General features: G+C 53.2%; 2 protein-coding genes across 2 annotated transcripts in view; one reads left to right on the top strand and one right to left on the bottom strand.

The window, feature by feature from the left end:
- COPG1 (COPI coat complex subunit gamma 1) overlaps positions 1 to 18992 on the bottom strand; it is a 583372-nt gene that overhangs the window by 437494 nt on the left and 126886 nt on the right. The window lies entirely within an intron of this gene.
- RPN1 (ribophorin I) overlaps positions 1 to 18992 on the top strand; it is a 359024-nt gene that overhangs the window by 128704 nt on the left and 211328 nt on the right. The window lies entirely within an intron of this gene.

The raw sequence follows: 18992 nt of genomic DNA on the forward strand, positions 1-18992 counted from the left end.
GCCCCCAAGATGGCTGCCTCCATCTTCAGAGATGGCCACCCAAGGGCCCCGACCACACACCTTACAGCTCCTCACAGCTCTTCCCCAGCCCACGGAGGGGAAGTCAGAGAGCAATGGCTCAGAAAGTCCTCCACACTCAGGCTCGTGTGGGAACACTGAAGAGAGGAGCTCAGGGGGACCCTGTCATCGTGGGAGATGCTGAGGCCCCATAAAGCCTCACGCAGAGGAGAGGGCCTGGCTTCAGTCCCACCGTCTGCCTGCTGGAGCACCAAAGCCTCCCCAGGATTTCCTTTCACTTTGAGGGCAAGTGTCTCCCAGGTATGAATACTGAATCTTCCCCACTCAATGCCAATTTGCAATCTGAGAGGGGGAATCTTGTGGGCCCTGCTTGAGCTCCCCAAGGGCCCATCAGAGTCTGTGCCCCCACCCCAGGGCCACTCCCCTCTGGAAGTGCCAGCCCTGTGAGAAGGCACCTTCTCCAGGTCTGGCTTCCACCATCGAGGAGGCCCTTAAAAATGCCAAAGTCCTCAAGACCATTGGCCAGGGAAGCCTGGGTGAGGTGAAGTTGACCCAGCACAAACTCACTGGGATTCAGGTGGCTGTAAAAATAAAATTAGGGGCTCCCCCAGCCTTCTACATCTACATAGAAAGGTAGAAGTCATGAAGGCCCTGAGTGCCGCCATCATAATAAAGCCATATCATGTCATTGAAACCTCGGACATCCCATACTGAGCTATGGTGATACTCATAGTGAAGACCTTTTCCACCAAACACTCCAGCCCAGCCACATGGAGGAGGAGGCAGCTCAAGCCATGTTTCTGCAAGTACTATCTGCCCTCCAGTACTGCTACCAAAGTCAGCCGCCAAGACCTGAGTGGCAGGACTCCTGGATGAAGAGCACAACACAAAAACAGCTGATGTTGGCTTCAGCACCACAGATTCCCAAGGCCAGAAACTGAGCGCCTTTGCTGGGACTCCCCTTAAGCTGCCCCAGAACTCTTCCTGGGCCACAAGTATCACAGCCCCACCATGGTCGTGTGGGTCTTGGCTCTCTCCTCTACCACATGGGACCAGGGCCCCGCCATTTGGCAGGCAGAACTTCTCAGGCTCAAAAAAAACATACTTCAAGGAAAATATGTACTGTCCATATTCCTTCCGAATTGAAATATTTGTCAAGAAATTTCTGATCCTTGACCCCAGAGAGTGACCCACAGAGGACCAGCTGATGCGGGACCCCTGGGTCAGTACTAGCCAGGGAACCCTCAGGCCACACATAGAGCTGCTCCAGTCACCTGGGCCCCCTGACAAGCTGACAGCCTGACTCTTGGTAGCCATGACATTCTAGGCACATTGAGGAATCCCCAGTAGGAAAAAATATATATATAATTATTCCATGGCCACCTACCTTCCCCATCCCCCAAAGTTAAATCCAACTTTTCTGTCCCAACCAAAGGGGAAGTCAAAGGCTGGAATGTTTGGTGAAAAAGGTCTTCACTGTGACCTTTCCCACCTTTACTTCAGAAATCCAGCAGCCTGAGGAGGACCAGGGCCGGGGCAGAAGATGCCCAGAGACGCCACCTTGCCTGCTTGTCCCCTACTGGGCCTGGAGGTGACATGACCCAATACCAGCACATCTCCGAGTGTGGCCTTGTGGCCTCCCCCTCCATCCAGAGCACCAGCAGCAGTGGGAGCAGCCCAGGAGGAGTCAACTGCCCCCAGGGAACATCCTAGGAAGCCAGTTCCGTCTATTCAGGAGACCCAGGGGTCACCTGTCCCCAGGGAACATCCCAGGACGTCATTTCTGTCCATGCGGGAGACCCAGAGTCACCTGTCCCCAGGGAACAGCCCGGGAAGCCAGTGTCCTCTCCACTGGGCATCAGATGGTGTGACCTCAGCCTCTCCTTGTGAAGAGAACCAGGGCTGCCAGGGAGCCACTAGATTTGTCTTCAAAAACATTTTGCTTCCTCCTGGCCCCAAAGTCCCACTGTGGATGGAGAAATACGGTGGCTCCAGTAAACCCAGGGGACAGCTGTGGCCCAGACACAAACCAAGCACGGGGGAGGGGCGGGCAAGCTGCCTTTTCTGCATTTTATTTTATTTATTATGTTTTTGTTGGTTTCTATTTTTGTTTTTAGAAAATGTCTCTGAGTCATATGTTTATTATTATTATTATTATTATTATTATTATTTTGAGACAGAGTCTCCCTCTGTCACCCAGGCTGGAGTGCAGTGGCATGATCTTTGCTCACTGCAGGCTCTGCCACCCAGGTTCACGCCGTTCTCCTGCCTCAGCCTCCCAAGTAGCTGGGACTACAGGCGCCCGCCACCAAGTCCGGCTAATTTTTTGTATTTGCAGTAGAGATGGGGTTTCATCGTGTTAGCCAGGATGTTCTCGATCTCCTGACCTCGTGATCCGCCCGCCTCAGCCTCCCAAAGTGCTGGGATTACAGGCGTGAGCCACCGCGCCCTGCTGTTTATTATTTTTAAATTATTTTTAATTGGCAAATCATGCTTGTATTCATTTATGGGGTACAATGTGAGGATTAGATAGATGTGTGCACCGTGGAGTGATGAAATCTTAGCATCTCCATCACCTCAGAAAGGCAAATTCCACATGAAGTTACGGAAGTGTTGATCGAAAAATGTTGGCCCCATAGAAGTAGTGAGTAGATCCATGGTGACCAGGGGCTGGGTATCAGGTGTGGGGGTGGGAAAGAGGGAGAGAATGGAGAGTTGTTGGTCAAAGGATCAAAGTCTGAGATGGACAGGAGGAAGAGGTTTTCACATCCAGTGCACAGCACGGTGACCAGAGTCAATGATAATGTATTGCGTATTGCAAAACACCTGAGAGGGTCCATGTCAAATGTCTTTCTGCACTTAGAATGGAGAGGACGAAGGTCCTGAGGTCAAAGAACACTACAAACATATGACAGGTCAGCCACGTGTGGGCTCCAGTGGCTGCATGGGATAACTGGGCAAGACACCCTCACTGTTGTGTGTCTGACACCCCCATCCTGGAGGCCTCGTCGAGGACAGAAGCGTGGAGGACAGAAGCATGCAAAGTGGTGGAGGGGTCTCGGCATGGGATTCAAATCAAGGAAGCTTCTGGTGCCCGTGTGGCCTTGAAAGCATTCCTATGCAAAGGAAGAGGTGAAATGGAACGCCTGGAGCCTCCTGGACACCAGAGGGCGCCTCCATCCCACCTAGTGGAATGTAAAAGCCGGGACGGTGTTTCCTGGGGCACTTCTCTTCTGCCCTGCTCTTCTCTTGTCTTTTCTTCATCCAGGTTGTTCTAATTTGGCTCATGTTAGGGTAGGAGAGAAGATACGGCCCAGGGCACCGTCTCTTCCTCCTGTGTGCCCCTGCTTCCTCTGCCCTGCCACCTCCTCCCCCAACCCTGCCCAGGTCACTGCAGTCCTCTCTCCATTTGGAGGCAGCCAGAGCGATACTGCAGCCCCGCGGGAGGCCATGGCCGGGATCTTTATGGGCAGCATCCAATGGAGCGCCAGAGGCCCTCGACCTGCCCACGGGAGCAGCTTCCATTTGTTCACACTAACCCAGGGCGAGCCCTCACAGGGCGGCTGGGGAGCATAAAGTGTGTGCGCTTGGATATCCTCCAGGGGGTTCTGCAGTCTAAAGGGGACGGTGGAGGGGAAGTGTCCTCTGGCTGTGCCCCTGAAGTCTGATTGTGCCTCTGGGGCCTGCGCACAGCCCCGGAGCAGAGGATAACCACAGGGCCTCTCTGGGGACACCTACTAGCTGCCCCCACATGGCCGTGCATGCACCCAGGGCCTCAGGTGTGATTCGAAAGTCACTGCCCCGGGTCCCCTCGGAGCAAAACGGGGGCTCCAGGGTGGGCAAGGGTGAGGGTGTGACCCCAGAGGAGTGCCCATGACAGGATGAGGAGGGGAGTGGCTCTTAGCTTCTGGGCACACCCCTCCCCCTCTCTTGTGCACGGGAAAATGACACAGGGAACATGGCAAAGGAGATCAGGCCCTGGAGAGGGTTCTTGGGCTCCACCCTCCCCGGGCGGCCTGTGGGAGTCTAGCCTAGTTATCGGAGTTGGTGTTGTGCCTCAGTTAGCATAGTTCAGAGGTAGGATTTGTAGTCAGGGTAGTTAGGAGGCACCATGGAGCAGGGATTGGCGTCCAACGCACTTGATGAAGAGATCCGAAAGGATCCTCAAGACCATCAGCCGGGGCACATTCAGTGAGGTCACACTGGTCCAGCATGTGCTGACGGGGACCCAGGTAGCCATGGAAACCATACCAAAGAAGGCTGGCTCCCCCCGCATCACTCTCCAGAGAGGTCAGTATCACGGAGCCCCTCAAGCATCTGAACATTCAGTTCCATCAGGTGATTGACACCATAGACACCGACTATTTGGAGATGGAGTGTGCCAGACGAGGACAGCTGCACCACCAGATATGCCACCAAGGCCACATCGAGGAGGAGGAGGAGGCCCACACTGGGTTCAGGCAGATTCTGTCGACACTGCAGGACTGCCACTTAAAGAACATCGCACATGGAGACCTAAAGCCATAAAACATCCTACTGGATGAGGATGGCAACATCAAATACCTGGACTTTGGCTTCAGTACCACACTTACGAAGAAGCAGATGCTGCCAGCCTTTTGTGGCACGTACCCCCTACGTGGCCCCAGAACTCTTCCTGGGCCAGGAGTGTCAGTGCCCGCTGTGGAGGTATGCTTAGAAAAATGCAATACCACATGGTAGCCAGGGCTCTGCCCTTCTATCTATGCACATCAAGAACAAAATATAATAGGAAAGTACACGTTGCCTCCATTTTTGTTTTCATTTCAAATAGATTTATTAAAAAGTTACTAACACTAGACCCCAGGGTGTGACCCCCACTGGAACAACCGATGAGGGACTTGTGGGTGGACAGTGGCCAGAAGATGCTACTGACTCCATACCAAGAGTGACTCCTGGACCACCTGAACCCCAGCAACGCAGCTCATGGTGGCCATGGGATTCCAGGCCAAGAACATCTCCGTGTCAAAGAAAAAACATTCAACTATCCCATGGCCACCTACCTCATTTGCACAAAAAAACAGAAGAGGAAGCACTCCGCCATCAGAGCACTGTCCCTTCCTCCTAGAGTTCCCACCTTTTCTTCCCCAACCCCCAAAGTTTCCACCTTCTGGGAGAAACTGAAGAGGGCTCAGAGTGAACCAGCATTTGAGACTTCCAAAATTCAGCTGCCCGAGGAGGGCCAGAAGTCAGGGCAGAAGACCACCGTTCCTGCCAGTGCACCTGCCGGCCTGCAGAGGAAGCCAGCCATTTCCAGTGAAGCCCCCAGCATGACCCCGTGCCCTCTCCCTCCAGCCAGAGCACCAGCAGCAGTGGGGGAGACCCAGAAAGGTCCCTGGCTCAGTGACAATCATCACAGGAAGCCAGTGTCCTCCAAGCTGGGCAGCCTGAAGCTGTGATGTGGCCTTGCTGTCAAGAAGCTGGGGCTGCCACAGGGCTGCCAGGAGATGCCTTTCAATTCTTTTAAAAGTATTACGTTACATGTGTGTCCACCAAAGAAAACAAGCAAAATGATTGCCCCAACATAGTTGAATGGCTGAAGACAAAAATCGAGTAGGTGGAGCAGTCAAGCTGCACTTCCTGCATTTTATTGCACTAAGGCCTTGAGGTTCAAGAACATTAAAAACCTGTGACAGGTTGGACATGTGTAGATTCCAACAGCTGCGGGTGGGAGCCAGGCAAGAGGCCAATGCTGCTATGTGCCCAGCACACCCGGTCCAGTGGCATTCAGCAGAAGACGGAGGTGTCCAAGTTGCTGCCGGGGTCATTGAACATGATTCTAGTCAAGAGGGCATCTGGCAACCCTGTGGCCTTCAAAGGCCTCCTATCTAAAGCTACGGATGAGCTGAAGGACAGCATGACGCCTCCTGGAGACCAGAGGGCCCCTCTGCCGCACCTGACCCAGTGCACCATCTCTTCCTCCAGTCTGTCCCCTGCTTCCTCTGCTCTGCCCCCTCCCGCTTCCTCCCCGCCCAGCTCACTGCAGTCCTGTCTCCACCTTTCCAAGGTAGACACAGCTTGCTGCTCTCCTGAGGCCCCACTAAGGCTGTGACTCTGGTCCCCACTATCCTCTTGGACTTTACTTCCCTGGACCCCTCCACACCTCCTTTTTGTTTGTCCCAGCCCCGCCCCCAACTCCCTCTCCCCCAGCTCCTCCTCTCCCATTCCTAATCCCCTCATCCTGATTCCTTTTCTCCTATATTTTCTCTAGCTAAATCATCTTTCCTTTACAGGCTAATAGTCTGCCCCTCTGTCCCCTAGATGTCTGCCTTGTGCAGCATGGAATGATGAAAATCTAGAAACTGGAATCTAACTCCTGGCCCTAGTCAGGACTCATGTTTCGTGAAAGGGAGAGAAAAAAAAAAAGCAACTCCCCATCAAAAGCAATACCTAGTCTAGAGCCTGATATAAGTGCCACTCGAAACATATTTCCTTCCATTATTCTTCTATAGCCAGATAATTATTCCTAAAATAGATAGCCCCTGAGACCACTGAGAAGCATTGCAATATGGAGTGACAAGGGTCTGAGAGCCGGTCTTGCTGTCCCTTATCCCCTAGTCCCAGTTGACATGAAGCCAAACTCCAGAGAAGAGCTGGGCCCATAGGGCATTTGGATTTTACTCCAAGTCTAATTCCCAGTCCAGTGCTCCTGCCTCCAGCGGCTCCATTTCCTCTGTCAGCCTGGCCAAGGAAGGGGTGTGTGGCAGAGTGCAGGGTGTGGGGAAAGAAAGGGAGGCCCAGGGTAGCCCCAGGAGGGGGGTGTGGTGCATTTGGCTCTTGCTCCCTGCCTGGGTGCAGGTCTCCAAGTGAGTCTTCCTGTTTCCCCATCTTCTGAGGCCCAGGGCTTCCTCAGAGCCTCCATGGGTCCCACCACTGCACCCATCACACGGTGTCTGGGTCCTGCCTGCCTGGCTCACACACCCACCCCCACCCGCTGCCCTATTTCCATCCCCAGGACAGCCCGCTGGGCACTGCCGTTCCCTCTCTTAGAAGACTTACACAGGCCCTGCCCGTCCCTTTTGTCAATCTAGTTAATGTCACCTCCTCAGAGAAGCCCTCCCTGAGCACCCACCTGCAGTAGGGTCACCCCCATCTTCCACCCTCACTTTTCCTGGTGTTTCCTTCCTGGCCCTTGTCCCTATTGGGAATTTTCTGCACTGATAGACTAGTCTGTCTCACCCCTCGGAGGCCAGTGTGTCTGTCTTCTCTGTCCCAGCACACTGCATGATCATTTGTGGGCATGAATTAAACAGGACGGCCCCAAAGTGCTGGGATTGGGAGCCCTTCACCCCAGGGGAGGAAGGAGCCTTGAGGAAGGGGAGAGGACCCGACTTAGTGGTCCCTGCCCACCCCGAGGGCCAGCCCTGGCCAGGCCCGGCCACTGCGCTTTGGGGCGCCTGTCGCCTGTGCCCTTGACGGGTGGCCTGCAGGGGACACAGCCACCCTCGGTCAGCTGTGGCCCTGATGCAGCCACATCCCAGCAGGCGGCACTGAGGAAGGACAAGCTCCAAAACCCAGGGCTCCAAAGGACCCATGGACAGTCGGGAGGCTCAGAGGAGTGACCCCGCGGCTGGGTCAGCGCTGTGAGGCCCATGGGGACCCAGCGGAGAGGGCTCGGGTGAGGCCTCTGGAGACGCTGAGCAGGGCCGGGAGCCTCGGGACCTGCAAAGGGCTTCCGTCTGTGTGGGGGCAGCAGAGCCAGAGGGCCCTTGGCCTTGGCCTTGGCCTTTGGCAGTTGAGTGTGGGTTTTTGGCAGTTGAGGGCGGGCAGTTGGCTGTTGGGCACCCCGCCCCTGCTGCCTGGCCCCGCCCCCATCTCCATGGAGACCCGAGGCTACCCAAAGGCATCTCAGCCCTGCCAGGCAATCCAGGACTCCCAGCAGAGCCTGCAGAAGGGCTCTCCCTCTGAGGGGCTGTGCATGTTTCCCCGGGGTGGGGCTGAAGCCAGAGCCCAGAGGTTTGCCCCTGGGGCATGGATCCCCCAGTCACTCACCCCCCCAGGCTGCAGTGAGGGAGGTTCTGACGGGAGGATTTCCAGCTCCTACCCTGCAAGGATATGAACCTCAGGGAAGGCATTCCTGCTCTGGGGACTGCCTCCGTCCACCACATCAGAGCCAGCCATCGCAGAAGTTAGGCCAAGCTGACCACTGTGTCTGTGATCTCTGCCAGGGAGGCTGAAAGAACATCCAGCCCCACCCGTGGTTCCTTTCTGCCTCAGGCTATGTGACAATATGACTCCCCACTTATTTTTTCATTTCCACTGGAAACACTAGTAAAACAATTCCTCACCCTTAGCCCCAGGGAGCGGCCCCCACTAAACCAGCTGATGTGGAATCCCTGGGTCAATGTCGGCCGGGAGGTGCTGTTGACACCATACGGAGAACCTGGCACCTGTGTCCCCTACAGCCCTGGTCATGGTGGCTAGGGATTCCAGCCCGAGAACATCTCAGCGTCAACACTGGAAAAGAAATCAACTCTCCCATAGCACATACCTCGTGTTAGAACACATAGAAGAACAGAAGAGGAAGCGCTCCTCCATCAGAGCAGCGGCCCTTCCTCCTGGGGTTTCCCCCTGTCCTTCCCCGTCTGCCAAAGTTTCCACCTTCCCAGCAAAACCAAAGGGGGCTCAAAGCAAGCCAGTATTTCCTACTCGTCATTTTCAGCTGCCCAAGCAGGGACAGAAGTCAGAGAAAGTCAGATAAGAGTCTTGGTCCCCGCAAGAGAACAGGACCAGGAAGCCAGAAACGGGCTGGGAACCGGGTGGGAGTGTTGTGGGGTCCTAGTCTCCCCAGTGTGCTGCTGTCCTTAAAATCCACTTTGGGAGTGAGGTGTCAATACTGAATCTCCCTGCACCCAATGCCAGTTGGCAACCCCAGAGAGGGGGGCCCTGTGGACTCTGTTTGAGCTCCCGAAGGGCCGGCCCCTCAGAGTCTGTCTTCCCCACCTTGCTGCCATTCACCCTCGGGAAGTGCCAGCCCTGTGAGAGGAAGCACCTTCCCCAGGCCTGGCACTGGACAAGGCCAGAATTGTTTCTGGCCCATGACCTGTGGCAAAGCCTGACATCTCTTCTTCAGAAGCCAGGGCTCCAGGCTCAGCCAGCTAGGCTGGGTCAAGAGACCATAGATAAATGGCTTCAGGCACCAGAGCAAAGCCCACAAAGAGAAAGCCCCCTCCAGTGTCAACTCATGCTAGGCCTCAGGAGCCCTGCGGCCCTAGGTGCAGGCCGGGCAACTGTGGCTTGTTTATCTCCCTTTGCGGCAGCGTAGTTGGGAGGCACCATAGACCCGGGATCAACCTCCACCTCACCTCGCAAGAAGATACAAAACTATGGGATCCTTGACACCATCTGCCAGGGAACTGGCCCAGCATAGGCTAACTGGGACCCAGACTGTCCTCCAAATCATCTCTAAGAAGGCTGGCCTTGCTCTCTAGAGAGAGAGAGATGAGTATCATGAAGACTCTCTGTCACCCAAATATCATTCAGCTCCACCAGGTGACTGACAAGGTGGAAACCATCCATGTGGTCATGGAGTACGCCAGTGGAGGAGAGCTACAGCACCAGATACGCCACCAAGGCCACATCGAGGAAGAGGAGGCCTGAACCACGTTCAGGCAGATTGTGTCAGCCCTGCACTACTGCCACTTACAGAACATCACACATCCACACCTAGAGCTACAAAACATCCTACTCAATGAGGAAGGCAATATAAAAATCATGGACTTTGGCTTTAGCACGACATTTGGGGAGGCAGAGGTGCTGAAAACCTTTTGTGGCACGCACCCCTACATGGCCGTGGAACTCTTCCTGGGCCTGGAGTGCCAGCGCCACCAGGATTGTATGGAGCCTCAGTGCCACACTGGATTCCATGGTGGCCAAGGCCCTGCCCTTCTATTCAGGGAACCCTACAGGCCTCAGGGAAAAATGATCAGTGCAGAGCACCATTCACCACAGTGTTTTTTCCCAACGAATGGAAAGACATTAAAAAGTGACTAATGCTGGACCCCAGGGAGTGTCCTTCACTGGAACAAGTGATGAAAAATCTGTAAGTGAAAAGTGTCCAGAGGTTGCCAATCACACCACACCGAAAGCCACTCCTGGACCACCCGAACCCCAAACAACCCAGCTCGTGGCGGCCGTGGGATTCCAGGCCGAGAACACCTCAGTGTCATCACTGGAAAACAAATCAACTATCCCAAGCAACCTGCCTCATTTTAGATCACAGAAAACAACAGAAAAGGAAGCGCTCCACCATCAGAGCATGGTCCCTTCCTCCTGGGGTTCCCACCTGTCCTTCTCCATCTGCCAAAGTTTCCATTTCCTGGTAAAACCAAAGAAGTCTCCAAGCAAGCCAGTATTTCCTACTTGTCATTTTCAGCTGCCCAGGAAAGGCCAGAAGTCAGGGAAAGTCAGATAAAATCCCCTTTTCCCCCAAGAGAGCAGGACCAGGAAGCTGGAAGCAGGCTGGGGACAGGCTGGGAGTGTTGTGGGACCCCTTGTCTCCCTCACGTGCTTCTGTCCTTAATATCCACTTTGGGGGTAAGGGTCCCCAGGTGTCAATACTGAATCTCCCTCCACCCAATGCCAGTTTGCAACCCCAGAGAGAGGGTCTCTGTGGGCCCCGCTTGAGTTCCCCAAGGGCCCCTCAGAGTCTGTCCCTCTGCCTTGCTGTTGTGCCCCGCTGGAAGTACTGGCCCTGTGGGAGGGTGCCTTCCCCAGACCTGGCTTCCATTTGCATCCGACAAGGCCAGAGTTGTTTCTGACCTGTGACCTGTGGTAGACCTTGACTTCTCTTCTCCAGAAGCCAGGGCTCCAGGCTCACCGAGCTGGGCTGGGTCAAGAGACTACAGGGAAACGGGCTCCAGGCACCAGGGCAAAACCCACAGACAGAAAGCGCCCTCCAGTGTCCACCCAGGCCGGCCTCAGGAGCCGTGCAGCCCTCGGTGCAGGCCGGCCAACCTTGGCTTGTTCATCTCCCTTTGCCGCCGGCAGCCTCCATTTGGAGGACATTCTTCTTGGGAGGGACTGACAGTCATGGAGGGGTGAGAGCAGGCCTGAGCAGGGTGGCCTCCCTAGAGGCAATCCAGAGAGCAGGGTCAGGCAGTCAGGGGGCTCCAGCTCCACCATCCAGGTGAGGAAACCGAAGCTGAAGAGAGACCAGGTAGCATTTCTGATATGGTTTGGCTGTGTTCCCACCCAAATCTCATCTTGAATTGTAACTCCCCCAATTCTCACGTGTCGTGGGAGGACCCTGGCGGGAGGTGATTGAGTTCTGGGGGCGGGTCTTGAAGACCCTGGCGGGAGGTGATTGAGTTCTGGGGGCGGGTCTTGAAGACCCTGGCGGGAGGTGATTGAGTTCTGGGGGCGGGTCTTGAGGACCCTGGAGGGAGGTGATTGAGTTCTGGGGGCGGGTCTTTCCTACGTTGTTCTTGTGATAGTGAGTGGGTCTCACAAGATCTAATGGTTTAAAAAACCATCTGTTCCCTTCCTTAGAAGACTTCCACAGGCCCTGCCCATCCCTTTTGTCAATCAAGTGAATGTCACCCCCTCAGAGAAGCCCTCCTTGAACACGCCATCTGCAGTAGGGTCACCCCTATCTTCCACCAGCACTTTTCCTGGTGCTTCCTTCCTAGCCCTTGTCCCTATTGGGAGTTTTCTGCACTGATGGACTAGTCTCTCTCGCCCACCTGGGGGCCAGCGTGTCTGTCTTCTCTGTCCCTGCACACGGAAGATGCTCAACGATCATTTGTCAGCAAAAATGAAACAGGAAGGCCCCTGAGGTGCTGGGATTAGGAGCCATACACCCCAGGTGAGGAAGGAGCCTTGAGGAAGGGGAGAGGACCTGAGTGAGTGCCCTCCGCCCACCCCGAGGGTCATCCCTGGGCAGGGCAGGCCACTGTGCCTTGTGGCATCTGTCACTTGTTACCTTGACAGGTGGCCCATAAAGGATGTGGCTGCACTCAGTGAGCTGTGGTCCTGGGGCAGCTGTGTCAGGGTGGCCCTGACTTGAGACACCCGGATGCCTGTCCACCCGTCCATTCCTGGGCAGCAGCTCTGGGAAGAAGGCAGCCTCCTGGGGCTCTGCCACGAGCTGCCAGGCTGAGGGAGTCTTGGCTTTGGGCTGTTGGCGGTTGAGTGTGGGGCATTGCTTCATTCCTGTCCATAAGGATCACCAGAAGCAATTTGCCTTCAGCTGGGAAGGCCAGCAATATACCTTCATGGTCCTACCTCAGGGCTCTATCACCTATCTGGCTTTGTGTCGTAATCTTCTTCACAGACATCTTAGTGGCGTGTTCCTTGCACGAGATATCACACTGGTCCATTACATTGATGACATTATGCTGACTGGAGCAAGAAGTAACAACCACACTGGACTCGCTGGTGAGACATTTGTGTGCCAGGGGATGGGAAATAAATCCAACTAAAATTCAGGTGAGGCTGGAGAATAGGGAAACGAAGCAGGAGAGTAGCAAAGGGAATTAAAAGCTAAATAAAGGGCAGAATGACTAAAAGCAGAAAGCAGAAGCAAGGTAAAAGGGCAGTGGGCAAGAAGCAAGATAAGAAGAGCTAGAAGCTGAGCAGCCAAAACAAAAAGAGAAGCGAGCCAGTACACCCTGGCCGGCAGGATCCAGACCAAACCAGTAAGGGTCCGCTCTTCAGGGCTAGGCATGTGCATTAGAGAGAAAACGTATCCTTACCATGACCCCATATGATAATCAGCTCATTAAAGCCCATGAATGTTGGGGACCAGCTTCAACACCACCCGCAGGGTACCCGAAGTCCAGTGGCAACAAAGGATTGAAAAGAGACAGGTTAAGAGTTCATAGCCGGGCGCGGTGGCTCACGCCTGTAATCCCAGCGCTTTGGGAGGCCGAGGCGGGCGGATCACAAGGTCAGGAGATCGAGACCACGGTGAAACCCCGTCTCTACTAAAAATACAAAAAATTAGCCGGGCGCGGTTGTGGGCGCCTGTAGTCCCAGCTACTCGGGAGGCTGAGGCAGGAGAATGGCGTGAACCCGGGAGGCGGAGCTTGCAGTGAGCTGAGATCGCGCCACTGCACTCCAGCCTGGGCGACAGAGCGAGACTCCGTCTCAAAAAAAAAAAAAAAAAAAAAAAAAGAGTTCATAAAAGGGGGAGCCAGGGGGCCAGTTGCAAAATGGAGGCTGCAAAAGTCTCAGAGCTCTGGTCTCCACACTATCTATTGAGTACGATCACTTAGATCTAAGAAGCAGATGTTCAGGGTGAAACAGTGAAAGGGAGACAGTGCGTCACAGGTGTAATCTTTTTTTTTTTTTTTTTTTTTTTTTTTTGAGACGGAGTCTCGCTTTGTCGCCCAGGCTGGAGTGCAGTGGCCGGATCTCAGCTCACTGCAAGCTCCGCCTCCCGGGTTTACGCCATTCTCCTGCCTCAGCCTCCCGAGTAGCTGGGACTACAGGCGCCCACCACCTCGCCCGGCTAGTTTTTTTTGTATTTTTAGTAGAGACGGGGTTTCACCATATTAGCCAGGATGGTCTCGATCTCCTGACCTCGTGATCCGCCCGTCTCGGCCTCCCAAAGTGCTGGGATTACAGGCTTGAGCCACCGCGCCCGGCCCACAGGTGTAATCTGTAGCAATAGTGGTTTAATTGAATCTCCTTTGTACTCAAACAGCGTATCTTTACCTTATCGGAGAGTAGCTAGTGGGAGCGGCTTAACCAGGAGCCTGCACATCTGTCCACATTCTAGGGTTTCAAAGGAGTGTCTTTCTCCTTGAACACAGTGTTTACAGATAAGAGAGCGGGTCTCTTGGCCAGGTGCAGTGGCTCATGCCTGTAATCCCCGTACTTTGGGAGGCCGACATGGGCAGATCACGAGGTCAGGAGATCGAGACCATCCTGGCTAACATGGTGAAACCTCGTCTTTACTAAAAATACAAAAAATTACCCAGGCATGGTGGCGGGCGCCTGTAGTCCCAGCTACTCAGGAGGCTGAGGCAGGAGAATGGTGTGAACCTGGGAGGCAGAGCTTGCAGTGAGCTGAGATCACGCCACTGCATTCCAGCCTGGGCAACAGAGCGAGACTCTGTCTCAAAAAAAATAAATAAATAAAAAACAAAAAAAAGTAGGTCTTGCTCTGAGCATGGGGACATGATGGCAGTTAGGAGGCTTTCCTCCTTAGAGGCCGCTTGTGGCTTTCCACAACATATTGTCCTATATTTTTATGGCCAGTTTATGCAGGCACCCCATAAACCTTTCTCCCAACAATGCATATGGACTGCATATCGGAGGTGGTGCACAAGCGCACAGGGGCCAAAGTAACTAAGCAACACACCTATCAATCAAAAAGGCAGACACCGGCTAGAGATTAGGGAGCCTTGGGAAGAGAAGGAAAAAAAACCCATAAAAAGATCCAAACTACACCACGCTGGGTCTGATCTCACCTCCCAGAGGTCAGTCCGCACTCCCCCTCAGAGAGTGGAATGCTGTGCCTAATCCATTTCTGCTGCCTTGCTTTCCTATCTGTGTGTGTCTCATCCAATTCTTTGTTCAGGACACCAAGAGCCTGGACCTGCATGGCACCTTCTGGTAACACAGGGACCTACTACTGCAGTAAAATATCTAGGGGTTCAGTGGTTTGGGGCCTGTCGAGATATTCCTTTTAAGGTGAAGGATAAGTTGTTGCATTTGGCCCCTCCTATGACCAAGAAAGAGGCAAAATGTCTAGTGGGCCTATTTGGATTTTAGAGGCAACACATTCCTCATTCAGGTGTGTTACTCCGGCCCATTTGTCAAGTGACCCAAAAGGTTGCCAGTTTTGGGTGGGGTCCAGAACAGGATAAGGCTCTGCAAGAGGTCCAGGCTGCTGTGCAAGCTGCTCTGCCACTTGGGCCATATGACCCAGCAGATCCAATGGTGCTTGAGGTGTCAGTGGTAGATAGCAATGATGTTTGGAGCCTTTGGCAGGCTCCCACAGGTGAATCACAGAGGCCTCTAGGACTTTGGAGCAAGGCTCCGCTATCTTCTGAAGATAACTTGTCTCCTTTCGAGAGACAGCTCTTGGCCTGTTAGAAAGTGAACATTTGACTATGTTTGACTATGTTCAACAGTTGACTATGTTTGACTATGTTCAAGTCACCATGAGACCTAAACTGAATATCATGAACTGGGTGTTTTCCGACCCATCTAGCCATAAAGTGGGAGGGGTGTGCACAGCAGCATTCCGTCATCAAATGAAGTGGTATACATGTGATCTGGCTCGAGCAGGTCCTGAAGATACAAGTAAGTTACATGAGGAAGTGACTCAAATGCCCATGGTCCCCACTCCTGCCACCCTGCCTTCTCTCTCCCAGCCTGCCAGTGGCCTCATGGCCCCATGATCAGTTGACAGAGGAAGAGGAGACAAGGGCCTAGTTTACAGATGGCTCTGTACAATATGCAGGTACCACCCATAAGTGGACAGCTGCAGCCCCTTTCTGGGATATCTCTGAAGGACAGTGGTGAAAGGGAAATCGTCCCAGGAGGCAGAACGTCGAGCAGTGCACCTGGTTGTGCACTTTGCATGGAAGGAGAAATTGCCAGATGCGTGATTATATACTGATGCATGGGCTGTAGCCAATGGTTTGGCTGGATGGACAGGGACTCGGAGGAAGCGTGATCGGAAACTTGGTGAACTGGGGGAAGAGGTATGTTGATGGATTTCTCTGACCACAGTATGTGGTCAAAAACTGTGAAGATATTTGTGTCCCGCTTGAGTGCTCACCAAAGAGTGACCTCAGCAAAGGAAGATTTTTATCGTGGGTATTTATCAATCATGACTCATTCTGTAGACACCACTCAGCCTCTTTCCCCAGCCACCCCTGTCATTGCCCAATGGGCTCATAAACAAAGTGGCCATGGTGGCAGGGATGGAGGTTACACATGGGCTTAGCAACACAGACTTCCACTCACCAAGGCTGACCTGGCTGTGGCCACTGCTGAGTGCCCAATTTGCCAGCAGCAGAGACCAACACTGAGCCCTCGATATGACACCATTCCTCGGGGTGATCAGCCAGTTACTTGGTGGCAGGCTGATTACCTTGGACCTCTTCCATCATGGAAAAGGCAGAGGATTGTCTTCACCGGAATAGACACTTACTCTGGATGTGGGTTTGCCTATCCTGCACGCAACGCTTCTACCGAGACTACCATCCTTGGACTCAACGGAATGCCTTATCCACGATCTTGGTATTCCACACAGCATTGCCTCCGACCAAGGCACTCACTTTACGGCTGAAGAAGTGCAGTCGTGGGCTCACGCTCATGGAGTTAACTGGTCTTACCATGTTTCCCATCATCCTTAAGCAGCCGGATTGATGATTGATAGAACATGGCCTTTTGAAGTCACAATTACAATGCCAACTAGGTGACAATACTTTGCAGGACTGGGGCAAAGCTCTCCAGAAGGCCGTGCATGCTCTGAATCAGCATCCAACGTATGGCAGTTTTTCCCATAGCCAGCATTCACAGATCCAGGAATCAAGGGGTGGAAGTGGATGTGGCACCATTCACCATCACCCCTAGTGACCCACTAGCAAAGTTTTGCTTCCTGTTCCTGGAACATTATGTTCTGCTGGCCTAGAGGTCTCAGTTCCAGAGGGAGGAATGTTGCCACCAGGAGACAAAATAATAATTCTATTAAAGTGGAAGATTGCCAACTGACCATTTTGGGCTCCTCTGCCTCTAAGTCCACAGGCTAAGAAGGAAGTTAGTGTTGGCTGGGGTGACTGACCTGGACTATCAAGATGAAATCAGACTACTACTCCACAATGAAGGTAATAAGGAAGAGTATGCATGGAATATAGGATTCCCTTAGGTCGTCTCTGAGTATTACCAGGCCCTGTGACTAAGGTCAATGGGAAACTACAACAGCCCAATCCAGGCAGGACTGCAAATGGTCGGATCCTTCAGGAATGAAGGTTTGGGTCATTCCACCAGGTAAAAAGCCACAACCAGCTGAGGTGCTTGCCGAAGGCAAAGGGAATACAGTATGGGTAGCAGAAGATAATAGTTATTAATACCAGCTACAGCCATGTGACCAATTGCAGAAACAAGGATTGTAATGGTCACAACCATTTCTTCCTTATTTTGTTAAAAATATGTTTGTGCATGTATACACTTGTACTGAGAAAACACCTCCATTTTATTTCCTTTCTTTTTCCGTTACCATGTGACATAAGATTTATTGATTTTATATCAGCATTTAAATGTTGTTAACTTTATGTAATAGCATTTATGTTAAGGATTAGTGTGCTTCTGGTTGTATGAAGGATAGCTGTATTATGTTAGGGGTAATTATGACCTTATTATTTCCTTTATTTGGAGATTAAATATGATTTCAGGAGATGTGTATGGGTTCAAGTTGACAAGGACTTGTGATGTTAATATATCAAACTGATTGGATTGAAGGATGCCTAGATAGCTGATAAACTTGTTCCTGGGTGTGTCTGCGAGGGTGTTTCCAGAGGAGATTAACATTTGAGTCCACGGACTGTGAGTGGCAGACCCACCCTCAATGTGGGTGGAGACCATCTAACAGCTGCCAGCGTGGTTAGAACAACGCAGGCAGGTGGGATAAGCTGGCTTGCTGAGTCTTCCGGCTTCATCTTTCTTCTGTTCTGGGTGCTTCCTGTGCCCTGGGACATCAGACTCCAGGTTCTTTGGCCTTTGGACTCTTGGACTTACACTAGTGGTTTGCCAGGGGCTCTCGGGCCTTTGGCCACAGACTGAAGGCCACACTGTCAGCTTCCCTGCTTTTGAGGTTTTTGGACTTGAACTGATCTACTTTTGGCTTCTTTCTTCCTCAGCTTGCAGATGGCCTATTGTGAGACTTTGCTTTGTGATGGTGTGAGTCAATTATCTTTAATAAACTCCCTTTCATATATACATATATCCTATTACTTCTGTCCCTCTAGAGAACCCTGACTAATACATTATCTCTCTCCCAGGGGCCACAGGCTTGCAGGCCTACCTGGCCAGGGAGATGATCTAAATCTGCCTGAGAGGCAGGAGGTGAGGAGCCGGTGCTGGAGGTGCAGTGGCCCTGCCTGGGGGCACCAGCGGCTCCAGCTGCTGCAGCAAGGAGAATGGGGGCCTGGGGCTGCAAGACGGTTTGAAGAGATGTGAGCATCAGCATTTTTTATACGTCATCTTGTGTTTGTGTGTGTGTGTGTTTTAAACACTGGAGCCATAAAACTTCACATTGAAGGAAAACTGCAGGATATAAAACAAAACCCACCTGCAGCTCGGGGCTGGCCTGCAGGCCTGTAACTGGTGCAGTTTTCAGCCTGTGCTGACTGTGACTGCGGCAAGGCTCCACTGCACGCCCCAGGGACATGGTCTCTGTGGCTGCAGCCACAGGGATCCCTCCCCATTGCCAGGGCTATCTGGCTCTGAGTCTGTGCGCTCCTGTGGGGCAGGCGTCAGCTTCTTGACCTGGTTTTCCTTCATAACTGCTCTCTGAGGGTAGCAGCTGGCCAGAAATCCTTTGCCGAACGGATCCTGGAACCCAGCCCCAGTCCCTGGGCCTCTCCCCACTGGAGCCACTCACCACTGCCAGGCTGGCCACCAGGGTATACTCTTCTTCCCTTGACTTTCTATCCCAAGCCTGGAAGGCATACAGAAGGCTCCTCCTAGCACCAAGGAACCCAGAGAGCAGGAGAATGGAGCAGCAGGGTCACAGCCTGGCTTGCAGTGCCCGTTCTTGGCAAATGCCACAGGCCTGCTACACTCAGCTGTAGGTTCCCAAACACAGCCTGGAACAGCTGCAAACACTTTTCGGGCCTTCTCTGGTTGGTCTATGTGCAAACTAGCAACCTGCCTCTGTCCATAACCCAGTACCCCATGTAGACACAGCGGCTCAGGGGTCCCATCATTCCCGGGAGCCCCTGCCTCCTCCAGACCTTGGTGTGGCCTCTGGAGGGGAC

Source organism: Macaca thibetana, chromosome 2 (genome assembly GCF_024542745.1).
Source record: "Macaca thibetana thibetana isolate TM-01 chromosome 2, ASM2454274v1, whole genome shotgun sequence".
Classification (NCBI taxonomy): domain Eukaryota; kingdom Metazoa; phylum Chordata; class Mammalia; order Primates; family Cercopithecidae; genus Macaca; species Macaca thibetana.